We start from the raw sequence: 16,526 nt of genomic DNA on the forward strand, positions 1-16,526 counted from the left end.
TCTGCTCCTGGTGTTATCTCTTATCTCTGCAGTCGTAAACTGACAGCCTCACTGTGCAGCACAGTTTACCATGAACATGCAACCCTCTCAACAAATGTAAAAATAGAAAATAATCTCATAATTCAATTTGACAGCAGACTTATTTTTCTGCTGCCATGTTTAATGTCTCATTTGCTTTCTTTAAAGCCAATTCAGTACCATGCTGATTATAGTCTTGGGCTGATGGCTCATTCTACCCTTCTGAAACAGGACAAGCTAATGATGGTACTAAGAGACAATGTGATGTGGGAATGAAGTAGCCATGCTGGTTTGTTCTGTTCTCTGTCTTCCTCTAATTTTAGGTGGTTTTGGGAGCATGATGTTTGGTGATGATGATGTTAGGCAGTGTCTCTTGACGTCAGTCTGCTAATACTGGTTTACAATACTGGCTTATATAGATATATGCTTGAGTAAATGTTAGTATGTGAAATATTATTTATAGTTTTTGACACTGTAGCTTTTCGTTTTGTTTACATTGAATAATAATTATTCCTGTTTAAGAAGGTTTAGCAGATTAACAATATCTGCTGACTATTTGTTTTTGTGCTGTGTTGAACTATATTGTACATCTTATTCTAAATAAATAAATAAATGCAGCAATTTGTTTTCCAGAAATGCAACATACTAATTCAAAGAGGTTGATGACTGTTGAAGTTGGATGCAGATATTTGTACAAAATCAATAAGCTCAAAGATGCCAACATGCTTGTACTTTACTGTTAATAGAAATGCAATGCAGTAATAGTTGTAACTGTGCTTTTATATTTGATATTTAGTATTTATACATGTTTTTGGTATTAGTTTGCATTGTTTGTCTAAATTGTCTGCAAAACGTGGAACATCTATAAGACTAATCCAAACTGAGTAAATGCTTCCATGATGCTAGACTAACTACTTTGATCTTTGTGGATAAAACCACTCAAAAGGGGACATTTACCACCTGATTTCTCCCTTCCAAGCTGATATAATGACTGTAAAAAAGAATCATTTCAACGTGTATGTGCTGTGCAATTTTTGTATTTAAATAAACCTGATAAATCCAACATGCTTTAGGTAAGTTTTTCTCTTTTCAGCTTTCCAACATATGACCTCTTCCCATTCATTCTTTGTTACCCTGGCTGTACTTGTTTCTGTATTTATTCACAATTCTGACTTCAGCTCAATATGTAGCAGTGCTGCTGATTGACTGCTGAATACTGGAAGCCTCTGGAATAGAAACAGATTTTATTTAATGTGGTTTGAGACTGCAGTAATACGGGACATTCAGTGTTTGCGTGTTATGGTTTTGCTCCGCTTGCCTGGCCTCTGCAGTCTCTCCTCCTTTCCCCCCTCCTAGCCGCCCACTAAGACCCTTGTTTCCCCTTCATTCCCCTCTTGTCTGTCTTTGTTTCATTGCCGCAGTCGGCCGTGCCTGCAAATGAGCACAGGGACAGAGCAATTATTCAACACACACACGCATTACTTGTGTTCAAAACCCTCCCATCCCCCTTATTGCTGCCCCTAAAGCAGTGGCTTTGGGGTGGGGCAGTGTGGAGTGTGTGCTGGTGGTGGTAGGTGGTGGTGGGAGGGGGTGGACCTAAATGAGACAGCATCCTGGTTGGCTCTGTGTGTGTGTGTGTGTGTGTGTGTGTGTGTGTGTGTGTGTGTGTGTGTGTGTGTGTGTGTGTGTGTGTGTGTGTGTGTGTGTGTGTGTGTGTGTGTGCGTGCGTGCTTGCCAGCTCACCTCACTGGCAAAAAATCACAGCCATGTCTGTGAGTGCTGCGCTGCCCCACTGACTCCGTTTTCTGTCTCCCATCTTTTCTGTCTTTCTGTCTTTCTGTCTTTCTCTCTCTCTCTCTCTCTGCAGAAGCCACTGCCTTGCCCTCATTGTGCCCTTTTTGCAGAAAAAAATCTGAGATAACTACCCCACCCCACCAGGTAAGACATTTTTCCCATGCGATGCAAAGATAAGAATTATGTTTAAAATATCTTTGTTTGCAAAACTGCCACCAAAGCCATAAAATTATGCATGAGCTTTTATAGCAGCAGAGCATGTTATGAATATGAATAGTCATATGCAGAATAAAAGAAAAACCTGAACAGTACACCTGTTTAATTGCCGGGGAAAGTGCTGTCTTGCTGTACTAGATGTTTGCATACATTCCTACCATTAACCATTGTTTTTGTTGGTGACATATTGAAACAACAGAGAGAAAGAGCTGATGTTTTGATAAGCCAGGGGCTCATTCTGTGTTTTGATGACCTTTAGTCTTTGTCATGTACCTCATCTAGACATGGCTAATTATTCAGCCAGGAGGACAGCACTTTTCACCCTAAGCTCTCCGCACTGCCGCTGTGTGTGTCTGAAGGCAAATATTTATCAAAAAAATATGAAACCACAATTTTCAGTGATCTTTGTTCTTTGGAATGAAACCGCATAACCATTGGAAGCAGAGGCGATTGTGATATGTCTAGCAGCTGACACTGAGGCTGTGAGGGCATGTGGCCGTTGGTGGTTAGCAACTCGCAACCAACAAATTGTTTGGGATTTCTCTATGGGAGTGACACCAGGCCGAACAAATCCATAGGACACATTATGATTCCTGTCGGCAGAGTGGGCTGTCACTGGGAGGATGACTGACGGGAGGTTATGGAGCAAGCAGGTGGCGGTAGAGTGACAAGACACCAAGCATGACTTCATGCCTTTTCTCTTATTGCTTTGTTCATTTTTTTTTGTGCACAGAGGGTGCTGTAGCAGGCTCTTGCCCAACTATTCCCACGCTTGAAGGGCAAATCCAGTGGGTGAGAAGGTTGTTATCCTGAGGTTAAGCTCGCCCCTGGTTCCTGGTTGAAGCATAATGGATATAAGTAGGTGTTAAAGAGATGCCAAGAAAAGAAAAGAAAAGGAGAGGCATTGTTTTGATGGCTTTACCTCCCCAACTGTCAGAAACAAAAGTAGTTATTGTTTTTTATTACCGTTAAGTTTATGTTGATTTATGGTTTCTTATCAACGTTGCATTTGTTCAATTAACTTTTGATTTTGAAAGATGAACATTGTAATTGCAACAAACATGGCTGTGTACCAAACTGTTGCACATGGCGGATACGCTCTTACTGCTGGGAGTCCGAAGCAGGTGTCAGAGGGTGGCCCAAAAGCATTTCCAGTATTGTTATTTGAATCGTTATTATTATAGGTTCTTCTGTACGTTTTTTGGCACCTAACTTCTACACTCTTTCAGCTACAGATACCATTCAAATATCAAACTGTTAAGCTACTGTACTTCAGAAATAGTGTGGATCTACACAACTTTAAGATAAGATAAGATAAGAAGATAAGAAAACCTTTAATAGTCCCGCAGTGGGGAAATTACTTCTCACAACAGCAGTACAGATAAGCGAGAATACAGCTAAAGAACAGTTTGTGTTGTGCAGAACAGGTTGTTATATAAACCACTGATGCAGTGGGTGAGTGACTGTAGTGGGACGTGGTCAACAGTTCTGATTGTACAGTCTGACAGCAGTCGGTAGGAAGGATCTACGATATCTCTCTTTTTCATATCTCTTATAGTTTTTGAAATATTAAGCTTTTTTCAGCTTTTTTTGCCCTATTAAAATGAATGCCGACCTTGTGTGGGTGACCCGGGTTCGATTCCCAATCAGAGCACGTGTACATGTACAACTTTTTAAAAACTACCTGCTTTTTATCATATAGCTATATTCAGCTACTATATACTTTTAACATATCAATCACTTTCAGCTATTTTTTTTAAATAAATATAATAAATAAATTTAACATTACAGCATTCAGCATTATGTGCAGATTTTCAGCACAATGCATGATGGTTAATGCACCATAACAGAAACAGGTGTGAAGATGCCTAACCCTTGCAACGATCAATGTATCATTTTGCATTAGCATATAGAGTTTTACATCAGATCTACATGTTCTGAATTGCTTTTGGCCTAATTAATTACATATTAATATATTCAAATGTTAAACTTTTAAAGATTAGCAATTGTTTTCCAATCTGGAAAGGACTATCTATGTATACAGTGGTAGTGTCACAATTCGTGTCAGTTCCTGTTTTAATCTGAAAGGACTTCCTGTTTTTGTCTCAGCTGTTCTCATCCCGGTTCACCATGCACACCTGACAATAATTAGCAATTATACTCAGTACTTAAGCACCACCTCAGCCAACAGTCAGACGCCAGATTGTCGAGTCATTGTACCACTATCCAGCGTTCTAGTTGATTGTCTCATGTTGTTCTGTTCTGACCGCCGATTCCTGCCTGACCCGTCTCTGTACCTTCGCTTGGATATTGACCTTTGCCCGACCGTCTGACCAGTGAGTTTGTCTAGCCCTTACCTGTACCGTCGCTGAGTTTCTCCGTGTACCGAACAATTGCCTGCCTCCTGGACCTGATCTTGTCTGTTCCTTTCCTGTACTTAATGCTGTGCCATCCTGTGTATGACCTGGACAACGTTTGTGCAATAAACCCTGATTCACTCCTCAATACTCCTGTGTACTGTGCATGTGGTTCCGACACCTGCCCAAGTCTGACAGAACAATCTGGCCAGAAATGGACCCAGCCAGTGCAGATAACCTCCGTGCGCAGCTCCTGGCTCAGGGGGCTGCAGCTCCGGAGACCAGACTGGGAGCACCTACGCGGTTCTCGGGTGAGTCCGGAGACTGTCGCGTCTTTCTCACGCAGTGTGAGATTCATTTCGAATTGCATTCGCCTGCATTCCCCACGGAGTGATCCGGAGTGGCTTACGCCATTTCGCACCTGACGGGAGACGCGGAAGCGTGGGCGAGAGCGGAGTGGCAGAACGGCTCTCCCTGTGTGTCCACTTTCGCCACCTTTTCGGTGGCGCTAAAACAGATATTACAGGAGGTCATCCCGGGGCGCGAAGCGGCGCAGCGGCTGGTGAACATCCGACAAGGCGGAAGATCCACCGCCAAGTATGCCATTGAGTTCTGGACTCTGGCGGCGGAGGCCGGTTGGGATGCCACCGCGCTGGGTGACGTATTCATTGGCCTCTCCCGGCGCGTCAAGGACTGCCTAGCGGCGAGAGATCTGCCCAGTGACTTAAACGCTCTGATCGCGCTTGCTATACAGATCGATCGCAGGCTGAGGAGCACCGAGCGGGAGCACCAGCGGGAGGAGAGACTGCGAGAGGTCCGCCGACTCCGCACCGCGAGCCCCAGGAGGAGACAACGGGAGCTTGGCGGCCAGCTCAATCCACGCAACCCGGAGGCAGGACAGACGCCGGAGGAGCCGATGCAGATCGGGCACCCACGACTCACGGAGGAGGAGAAGCGGCGACGCTGTTCCCACCGGCTCTGCATGTACTGTGGGCAGGCGGGACATTTCGCCATGAACTGTTCACTTAAAGAGCAGGCTCATCGCTAGCGCGGAGGGTAGCGGTGAGCCGAACAGTACTTGGCAGCGCCTCCGCTCGTTCACTTCCTACAGTCACTTTAGTCTCCAGAACCCGTTCCATCCAGCAGGCGGTGCTGATTGACTCGGGCGCCGATGCCAGTCTGATGGACGCAGGGCTGGTGGAACGGATGGGCATCGCCACTCTGCCTTTGGCATCACCCGTGGAGACGGCGGTGCTGGACGGACGGCGACTCTGGAGGGTCACACATCATACGGAGCCGGTAACCATGACATTTGCAGACGCGCATACCGAGAGAATAACGTTCCTTGTGGTAGAGTCTTGTTACCACCCGGTTGTATTAGGACACACCTGGTTGAGGCTGCATAACCTGACATTAGATTGGCGGAGTGGGGAAGTGAACCGATGGGACATGGACTGTCATAACACGTGCTTCCAGCTTTCGTCTACTCAGCAGTAGTCTGCAGTCGCAGCAGCCGCAGGGGAGGAGGTCGAGAAGGCGGATCTGACAGGAGTCCCTGAATGCTACCATGACCTCAGTCCTGTATTTTGTAAATCCAGAGCGACTTCTCTGCCCCCCCACAGAAAGCACGACTGCGCCATCAATCTGCGGCCGCGGGCTACTCCACCCAAGGGGAGACTCTATCAGCTCTCGCCTAAGGAGAACCGAGCCATGAAAGAGTACCTGGACGCGGCCCTTGCATCAGGAATAATCCGTCCTTCGTCTTCCCCTGTCGGAGCGGGGTTTTTCTTCGTTGGGAAGAAGGACGGCTCATTGCGGCCCTGCATTGATTACCTCAATGACATAACTATCAGAGACTCGTATCCCTTACCATTGTTGTCCTCTGCTTTTGAGCTGTTGTCAGGGGCCACTCATTTCAAAAGTTAGATCTCCGCAACGCGTACCATTTGGTGCGCATCCGGGAGGGAGACGAGTGGAAGGCAGCGTTCAACACCCCAAACGGGCACTATGAGTATCTGGTCATGCCATTTGGCCTCACCAACGCCCCTGCCATCTTCCAGGCATTTGTGAACGAGGTGTTGGGGCCAATGATCAATGAATTTGTCTTTGTTTATCTCGATGACATCCTTGTTTTTTCTCGCTCCAAGGAGGAACATATTACACACGTCCGTCTAGTCCTGAAGAAATTACTGGAGCACCGTCTGTTCATAAAGGCCGAGAAGTGCGAATTCCACGCCAACAGAGCCTCGTTCTTGGGGTTTATCGTCTCACAGGACAAGATCGAGATGGATCCGGCCAAGACCCAAGCAGTTAAGGAGTGGCCGGTACCGCAGAGTCGCAGGGAGGTGCAACGCTTCCAGGGGTTCGCTAACTTTTAACGTAAATTCATCAGGCGGTTCAGTAGCATTGCGGCCCCATTACATGCACTAACGTCAAGCAAGACTGCGTTTCAGTGGACGGCAGAGGCAGAGGAGGCGTTTCAACACCTAAAGCGCAGTTTCACTACAGCACCGGTGCTGCGGATGCCTGACCCACAAAGGCAGTTTATCATGGAGGTAGACGCCTCCAATTCAGGAGTAGGGGCTGTTCTATCTCAGAGGGATCCAGCAGAAGGTAGGTTCCATCCATGCGCCTTCATGTCCCGAAAATTGTCAGCAGCAGAACGTAATTATGACATCGGTGATAGAGAGTTACTAGCCGTAAAAGTAGCTCTGGAAGAATGGAGGCACTGGTTGGAGGGTGCAGACCAGCCTTTCTTGGTGTACACAGACCACAAGAATCTCTGAGGACAGCCAAGAGGGTGAATTCACGTCAGGCCCGGTGGGCTCTATTCTTTAGACGATTTAACTTCCACCTGTCATATCGCCCCGGGTCGAAGAATGTAAAACCTGATGTGCTATCTCGTCTGCACGACTCGCAGCAGGACCCAGCGGAGCCTGAGTCCATCCTACCAGCAGGGTGGCTGGTGGGTGCGGTTGCCTAGCCGGTGGAGCGTCAGGTACGGGAGGCCACGCGAGACCTTCCAGCTCCAAGCGGTGCCCCACCCAACCGACTGTTTGTGCCACCAGACCTCCGAGGGGAGGTGATCCACTGGGCCCACGCGTCAGCAGTGAGTGGACACCCGGGGGCTCCACGCACCACATTCAGGGTAGGAGAACGGTTCTGGTGGCCAACCATGAAAAAGGATGTACAAGAGTACGTCGCTGCCTGCCCCACGTGTGCCATGGGCAAAGCCTCCCACCAGCGTCCGGCGGGCCTGCTCCAACCCCTGCCGGTGCCGCACCGCCCATGGTCACACGTGGCGTTGGATTTCGTGACCGGTCTACCACCCTCCCAGGGAAACACAGTAGTCATGACGGTGGTAGACCGATTTTCAAAATTAGCCCACTTCGTCCCGTTACCCAAGCTGCCATCAGCCAAATTGACGGCTCAAGCTATGATGGAACATGTTTTTCGTATTCATGGATTTCCAATAGACATTGTGTCCGATCGGGGACCCCAGTTCGTCTCTCGCTCCTGGCGGGAGTTCTGCAACCTCATTGGGGCGGAGGTTAGTCTGTCATCGGGGTACCCCCCCCGAATCCAATGTTCAAACCGAGCGAGCCAACCAGCAATTGGAGGTGGGACTACGGCTCCTCGCCTCTAGGAACCCAAGATCTTGGGCCAGTAAGCTGGTATGGGTCGAGTTCGCCCATAACACTCTGCCCTGCGCCTCGACCGGTTTAACCCCCTTTCAGTGCCCTTATGGGTTCCAGCCACCTTTGTTTCCCGCCCTGGAGGGGGAGTTCCACGTTCCGTCGGCACACGCGCTGGTCCAGCGCTGCCGTCTCACATGGTTACGGGCGCGGAGGGTTATGCTGCAGTCCCAGGACCGGTACAAGAGGGTGGCAGACCGCAAACGAACACCTGGTCCAGAGTACCAGGTTGTGGACCAGGTCTGGTTGTCTACCATGGACCTCCGTCTACAGTCTCAGTCGCGTAAGTTAACGCCTAAATTCATTGGTCCATATACCGTGTCGCGTGTCATTAACCCCGTTTCTGTGAGACTCTCCTTGCCCAGAACCATGAAGATTCATCCCACATTCCACATCAGCCGGCTCAAGCACTTCCGATCTTGCCCCATGGTCCCCCATCACCAGCCACCTCCACCTCCTCGGGTCGTGGATGGAGGTCCTGCCTACACGGTCCGGGAGCTCCGCGACTGTAGGCGCAGAGGACGGGGTTTCCAGTACCTAGTGGACTGGGAGGGGTACGGGCCGGACGAACGCTCCTGGGTACCGGCATTCTGGATAAGTCCATCATCAGAGAGTTCCACGCCGCACATCCCGAGGCCCTGTCCCCGGACGGGACGCGTCAACCCAGCCAACTCCCCACAGAGGAGGACGATTCTGAATCCGGTCCGCTCCTCCTGAAGGCCTCCCTCCACCCACCCTGCTCCGGCACCCGAGCGATTCGGGGGATTCGGGGATTCGGTCCCTCCTCCTGAGACCACCTGCCGCCCGCCCTGGTTGGGGGGGGGGGGGGGGGGGGGGGGGGGGCTCCGTGGGCGCCGTGGTAGACGCCCTGGGGGGGTTGGATGGGGTACTGTCACAATTCGTGTCAGTTCCTGTTTTAATCTGAAAGGACTTCCTGTTTTCGTCTCAGCTGTTCTCATCCCGGTTCACCATGCACACCTGACAATAACTAGCAATTATACTCAGTACTTAAGCACCACCTCAGCCAACAGTCAGACGCCAGATTGTCGAGTCATTGTATCACTATCCAGCGTTCTAGTTGATTGTCTCATGTTGTTGATCCTGCCTGCTTCTGACCGCTGATTCCTGCCTCTGTACCTTCGCTTGGATATTGACCTTTGCCCGGCCGTCTGACCAGTGAGTTTGTCTAGCCCTTACCTGTACCGTCGCTGAGTTTCTCCGTGTACCGAACCATTGCCTGCCTCGCCGCCACATCAGCTGATCACAACGCGATCACCGCGACGCACACCTGGACGGATCGGACCACAATAGCGCAAGCACGCACGCACGCAACGCCGGATCTTCCCACCAGTAAGGCCTAGGCATTACTTTTAAGTCTGAGCAGAGTAGAACTCCTAGGGGATCAGTAATTGTTTTATTGTTGTGTTGTTTTCTTTTCCTGAACATGCGATCTGATCACTGTGTATTTCCGCGATCACATGACTGTAACGCTGTTATAGATCGGCGTGAATCTAAGAGGTGCACATTGAAGTGTTGTAATTTGTGATGTGCTAGCTTAAGTGCTTTATTGTGGTATTGTGCGGCGCTCTGTTTCTGCTGTGACCACGCCAAGCGCACGTTTCAACCACTGCGCGCTTCTGGATCACGTGACTATATCACCGAATATAGCCCCACGTGTTTGTGTGACCGCAAGCCTTATTCATGCTAATCCCACTTCCCGCTCCTTTACACGCTCCTTTTGCTGTGAGCGCCAGACACGCGCCCTCCATTCAAAGGACTCACCGGCACACGCGCGCAGCTGTGCCATCTCACTACGCCCCTAAAGGGGGGCGCGCTCTCACTCCTCCCTTCTCCTTCTTTCTCTCTCTCTCTCTCTCTCTCTCTCTCTCTCACTCTCTCTCACACACACACACACACACACACACACACACACACACACACACACACACACACACACACACACACACACACAAAAACATCAACTCTATTCAGTTGCTCTTCTGTCGCTGCTGCTGTCTCCTACCCAGTTCCCACACCTAAAGTGTCCAAACCAATGAATGCGTTTCCAGATTGACTGGCGATGCCACACGGGTTGCTCTCAGTTACAGCAGCTGTTTAAAGCAGGGAAAAGCGCATTAGCTGTCCTTTTCGATGCCTTGACAATGTTTTATCGTCTGTAAACGATCTGAACAGTTTTTATAGTTTTACAAGGCGTAATATAACGCTTAAGTTTGATCTTTGCTTGTATTCCATATAAAAGAGTACGAGGACTGAATAGGTATGCTGTTAATTGCTACGATCTTCTGTCAATAAAATATAAAATGTTAAACCTCTGAGCCCTGACATTTATGTCTTCTTTGGATTAAAAAACAAATGTTGAATGTTCTCAAATAGTATTATATTGCCGCCCTCCACGGCTCCCAGTGTTGTTTTTTTTCATTGAAAACATGGGTGTTACAGGTGGCCGACCCCCGGTCAAATCAGCCACAAATTGAACGCGGTAGGGCGCACTGTCCACTGCCTGAGAGGGCATGTCTGCTGCACAACAATTTTCATGAAGTAGTGTTGGATGACGCTTCTTACATGTTGCACAACTAGACTTTTTCTGGCAATCTTTTGAATTATGCCCTCTTCTAGGACAGCCAAAACACAATTTGTTGTCCAGAGTGAACTTTCTTTGGTTGTCTGTGGACTGATTGGCAAATATCTGGCATTTGTGGATGTAGTAGCTTTCTCCACAGAACACACATGCAATTTGATGTGAAGTGTTTGTCCATTTGGATTCACCTGGATCCTTTGAGCTGCTCTCCGCCGTGTCAGATGGTTTCATCACCGTATTTGATTTGTCACAGGCTTCTAGATTTGTGATGAAGACATTAGCCTGTGGGTACTTGAGCCAGAAAGTCAGTAAACTCCTTAAAACTAGAGTAATCTTTGTTGTAGCTGTTTTGTGACATGGCGATTCCAGCGAGAGGTCACCCAGTCAGGGAGATTTTGTAGCATCCTCTGATTCTCTTCACAGTCATTTAAAACTTGGAGTCCCTTAACATGTGGGATGGCATTGCTGTAGGCTGTGAAAAAATCACTGAACTGTCTTAGCTTAACTGGTGCAGGAAGTCTGGTCGAAACCACTGAGTCATGTAGAGCTTGAAGTAGTGACTCTCCATTGTTTGTGATGTTTGTCCCTTATTTTTCATTCCCTTTACGTATTTTCTTTTTATTACTTTTTTATAATTATTTATTTGGGACTGCAGGACAACTGGTCACCTCACCATAGGTTGTTCTGTTTTCATAACACCTCTCATTTGAATCAGCTTTGGAATATGCCTTCTGGCCTTGCATCAAACTTATCTTGTCCCACTTCACTCATGCGTACTTTCATTAAGCCCATAAAATCTGTTGTAACTGCTGTGCAGGAATCCTTTTTTATACAAATATCAGTAGAAGGTGCTGATTGCAATAATATACCTTCATAAACATCTCTTACTTGTGTCTCTGCCTCTTCAATGATACCCATCATGTCAAGTCTTGATCAGAGCATTCTTCCTTAAGCTTCTTTTGTGCGGCTCCATCTTGCTCTTTCCAACTTTTATACAGCTTGACAAATTTACTTTCTCTCTGGTTAGTCTGTTGTTGCTATAATTCTAGCATCCTTGAGGTTAACTTTCTCTTTCGTGAGGACTTCCTGGGTTCAGCTGTTCTGGATGTGCTTAGGACTTAATGACCTTAATCTCTCTTTCTCAGCGACATCAGTTTGTGATTTTAACTGTTCATTCAACTTGATAAATTCAGCTTGAAGAGTCCATAAGGTTTGGACAGATGCACAGATGTCTAAGTCAGATCTGATACCTTCTGAAGTTCCAGAGTCTACAGCTGGAAGTCTACAACGAAATTAACAAGACTTCGCTCTGCAGTAAGGATATCGTAAACATGTTGAACGTTGCCCTCTTGTGGTGGATTCCGACGTTATTGAACATGCGATGCCATGTCTCTGGCTCCGGCGTCCCATCTGGTTCCAGCTCTTCGTCGTCCCTCCTCTTTGGCTCTGGTTCCGTCTCACACCAAACACAGTGCTGTGCATTTAAGTCCTTCACGTTGCTGATCTCAGTGACAGATTGTGACACTGCATGGTTTTATAAGGCATGGAGGGAAACTGCTGCTCACATTGGTTTTGACTTGTAGATTATGTAAAGGATGGAGTGTGTTTGTTCTCTGCCCCCGCAGAGTGAGGTATTTCTGTTGGAGCGTCTATCTGATCTTCCACTGTTATCCTCACCTCGGCGATATCGGACGCTCTAGTCTAGTGTCAAAGAAACGGAGAAAACAACGTCGAGGAGAATGAAACTGAGTCCGAGCTTGAGTCCCAGGAAGAGGCTATGAGTGGAAGGAGTTGAGGGAAGGACAAGTTCCAAGAGGGAGAAGAAAGTATAAGGATCCAGGGAGGCCCAGAATGAAGAAAAGCAACCTTCAGGCTAGAAACTCCAGGGTTGGAGGAAGAGTGGGAACTGAGAGAATCTCCTCCGAAAGGCCTGGGAAGCGGGAGGCATCAGAATGAATCTCCCCCACAAAGCTGGAAAGGGACATGGTATCGGACGGAATCCCCATCGAGGAGTTGGGAATGGAGGAGATGGAGAAGGTCTCCTAATTGGAATCCGAACAGGAGGGGCGGTGTCTCCCCCTGCCAGCAGGTGCTAGGGAATATTTGGGGCTAGATCACCTGATCTGATAGATCAGAGAATGATATAGCTGGCCGGAGTTAAAGGAAGTAAAGAGAAATACGAAACAGTCCGGGATGAGAGAGCGAGGAGAGTTAGGCTGGGCGAACGAAGTCAAGCGAGAGCATGGAGCTGTTGTCCGAGTGAGTACCTTGAACAAACAGAAGATGCAAAAGGAGTGGAAATCCGAAAGAAATATTCGAGCAAGCAGAAGATAAAAAGCTAACAAAGAAAAATGATATTTGCAGTTGCTGTGCTGTGTGATCTTTTAAAATTATTTACCCATTAATCAATAAAGTGTGGGTTTGTGAGTGGGTGAGTGTGTGGGTATGTTAAAAAATTGTCTGTAAGGAAATAGGAACCATGGCCAAGTTTGGAAACAATTGGAAAGTGCAGTTGAGGCTGTGTCCCATTTGCTGGATGGACCCACAGGTTGGAAGGAAACCCGCCAACACGCCAGAGTCAGGATAAACATGGTAGCTTTGTTCATCAGTAGTGTTACAGTTAAATCAGTGTCTGATTTTATTTGCATGACCCTTTTAATCTTGTAATTTACCTTGCATCATGTTTGGCCTGCCTTTGGCCGAAGCAGCAATGATACAGTAGTATCATACACTTAATAGCTTACAGATATTTGAGTAAGTTGTGCCTCATCCATAAAAAGTCTGTTCTACTATAAACAATAATAAATGTTCCTGCTGAGTGATCCCTGCTCCAAACTCCTGACAAGATCAGCACATGGACACATCAGCGCATGTTGTTCTTCCACTTGGGGCCAAATAAGATTAAATTGCTAAAATCAAATCAGAGCCAATAAAAAAATTAATTTTTTCTGTTCTGGTTTTGGTAAATTATAGAACGAAGATTACATTAATGAAGGTACAGCATGATGAGCAATGGTCGATCAATAGGCAGATTTAACATGCTGTCATTACTGCAGACAGCACTGCTTCAGATACTGTAACCGAACCACATAGTTCTGCAAATATCCTTCTGTATGCTCTGCCAGTTTAGTTCTGCAAAGTTCAGCAAGTTTTAATAGACCTTTTTGCAAGGTTTCAAGCACTAAGATTAAGATTCATTTCCTGTTTGCCTCAAATCTGTGGATTAGGTCAATTTCTGACCTTCTTCCCCTCGCTCCCTTATGTCTTTCATCCATACTCTTCCCTTCCTCCATTGTCTCCTTGCTTTGCCTTTTTCTTTTGACTCGTTTGGCATTTTCTCCTCATGGGAAGAACAAACAGGTCAGGATAAGGGTCAGGCACAAAAATGTGTAGCCGAGTTGGTTTTGCCCTTAAGGGACTCAAGGGGGTTGGTTTGTTTGTGCAGCCCTGCAGCCATGTGCAGACAATGTCTTTCCTTCAAAGTAACCAGCAAGCTGTGCTGGTGGTTTGATGGTCATCTGGAGCGACTGATAGAATAGTGTAGATGTTAAATTATTAGTGCCACATCTTGTGACAGCTTAATGAGTTTGGAGATAAGATATGATGCGCTTTAGATACTTCACAGTGTGCAGTTAGTTGAGCTTTTTATAGAAGAAATTGCAAAAACATTACTGAAAAGAAAAAAGTCTATTGTTTTCTCCATTTATAACCTGCATCAGTTTGTGAATGCAGATTGTTTGTGACTTGTTTCTGCTGATATTTTGTGACTGGGAACTTTGTCATTTACTCCCTGTTTTCTTCTGGCTAAGTTTCCTCAGCTGGCCCTTTAGACTTTTCCCAGAAGAGGCATTACTTCCTGTGTAACCTTAGTTTCCTTATTTTCCCTCTCAGTCACTGTTAGTTGTAATTTATTTCTTCCATTGCCACTGCTTGTGGCTTTCTTTTTCTCCCTTTGCGTGATATTATTTTGTTTCCCTTAGAAAGTGATCTATGTTTGGGTTGACTTTGTTGAGTTTTCGATACCGATATATTTAAGATACGACTTTATTAATCCCACAGTGGGGAAATTTTTATGTTTACAGCAGCAGAACGATGGACAAAAAAGGTAAAACACCAGCGGTAAAAAAATTGTGCAAAAGGAAAACAGTTAAATTAGTGCAAGAAAAAAACAGCAGTAAACAACAGTAATACCAGTAAAAACACCAACAGGAAAGTAAACCAAAAGGATACAACAGTATAATAAAAGTACAGGAAAACCACAGTAATACTAGTAAATACTTAGTAATACTTCAGCATACATCATGCATACATCAGTAATACAGGTATGTTAGGCAGGAATAAGGTATCAGTGTCTCTGCGTACCCTACATATTCACAGTGGCAACCCTTAGGAATGTGTCAATGTTATTGACATTCCCTCTTATCCATCATTCCCTGAAATTAAACCAGGAACACATTTGCATACTGTATCTTACTGAAGGCACATAGGATGTGTTTTGTTATTTAAAATGCTTGTTTTGCAAAGATTAGTGTCTCTGAGGCATAAAACTTGAAAATAACACAAACAACTTACAACCAGAGACCTTCTTTATGTTTCAGTTTTGTAATTTTCTGAAGTAAAAATTATGAACGAAAGAGAACTACAAAACTAAAACATGAATCACAACAAACCTAAACACATTTGAATAGAAACCGGAAAGTGTCCTTCCTCCTTTTGGAAACTCTCACTCTAGGCTTGTCTTTCTCTCTCCTCAAATAAATCAACCTCCTTCCTGTTTGGAGAATCTCTCCTCCTTTCACTTCGTGTCCCCCAACTTCATCTTCCATCTCCTTCTTTCTCTGTTCAACTGCGCTGTTTGGCCCTTTGACACTGTTTTGATGTTAACAGGACGCTCTGTATTCCACCTCCTTACAGTCCCAAATCAGACTAAACGTACAAATCTGTCTTTCTTCATGTCTGGCTTAAGCTTGAAGTCATCCTTTGGCTCAGGCCCAGTGGACCAATCCAAGAATTTTCACAAATTTAAAAAACAGCTCACTTCTTGAGTCTCTGTAGTTGGCATAGGCAGGACATACACATTTTCTCTTTTTCATTAAAAATAATCGCTTTTATTTATTTGTAGGATTTTTAATGTCCCTTCTGTTGCCTCCATTTTTTTCATGTAGTCGCCAGTCAAAGTCATGAAGCCTTCTAACTTGAAATATTTGTTGTAAGTTTGTTTAAGTTTAGGTAAATCAAATTTTGCAGTAGAAATTGTTGTATTAATGTAAACAGTGCCAGAAATATATTTAAATTACATTTAATATGTCCACTATAATTAAAAATGTTGGAAAAACACCTGTTCTTGAAATTGTTCAAAGTCATTTCTCTCATGATGCTGAGAGAAGGACTTTGGTCTTTGGCCTTCTCATATTATTAAAGCAAATCCTGGCTACTTTATTATGAAGCAGATTCTGTGGATTATTTAATTTTTTTTCTTTACTACAAATTTACATATGTGTACAAATACTGTAAAGTACATGACACTATATATTAATCTAGCCACAGGGGTTGCAAACCTGTGACTTCTGTGCTGGTCCCAAGCCCGGATAAATAGAGAGGTTTCAGGAAGGGCGTCTGACGTAAAACCAAATAAGATTAAATTAAAAAACTATAAATGCGAATTGTCCATGAGAATCGGTTGAGGCCCAGGTTAACAACGCCCGCCACCGATGCTGTTAACCGACAGGGTGCCAGTGGAAATTGGACTACTGTTGGATGAAGGAGAGGCAGCAGAAGGGTTTGTGTGCAGAGAGAGAAGAGGAAAGGCAGGAGCATATATCTGAGAAGAGGGACTATTAATGTTGG

General features: G+C 45.9%; 1 protein-coding gene across 1 annotated transcript in view; it reads left to right on the forward strand.

Annotated features, from left to right (window-relative positions):
- Positions 1-16,526, forward strand: part of LOC114870512 (microtubule-associated protein 2-like) — a 61,525-nt gene that overhangs the window by 12,022 nt on the left and 32,977 nt on the right. Inside the window, exon 2 of the mRNA XM_029175292.3 lies at positions 1,886-1,956. The gene's annotated coding sequence lies outside the window, so the exon portion shown is untranslated. The remainder of the gene's footprint in view (positions 1-1,885; positions 1,957-16,526) is intronic.

This window comes from Betta splendens, chromosome 2, assembly GCF_900634795.4.
Source record: "Betta splendens chromosome 2, fBetSpl5.4, whole genome shotgun sequence".
Taxonomy (NCBI): Eukaryota; Metazoa; Chordata; class Actinopteri; order Anabantiformes; family Osphronemidae; genus Betta; species Betta splendens.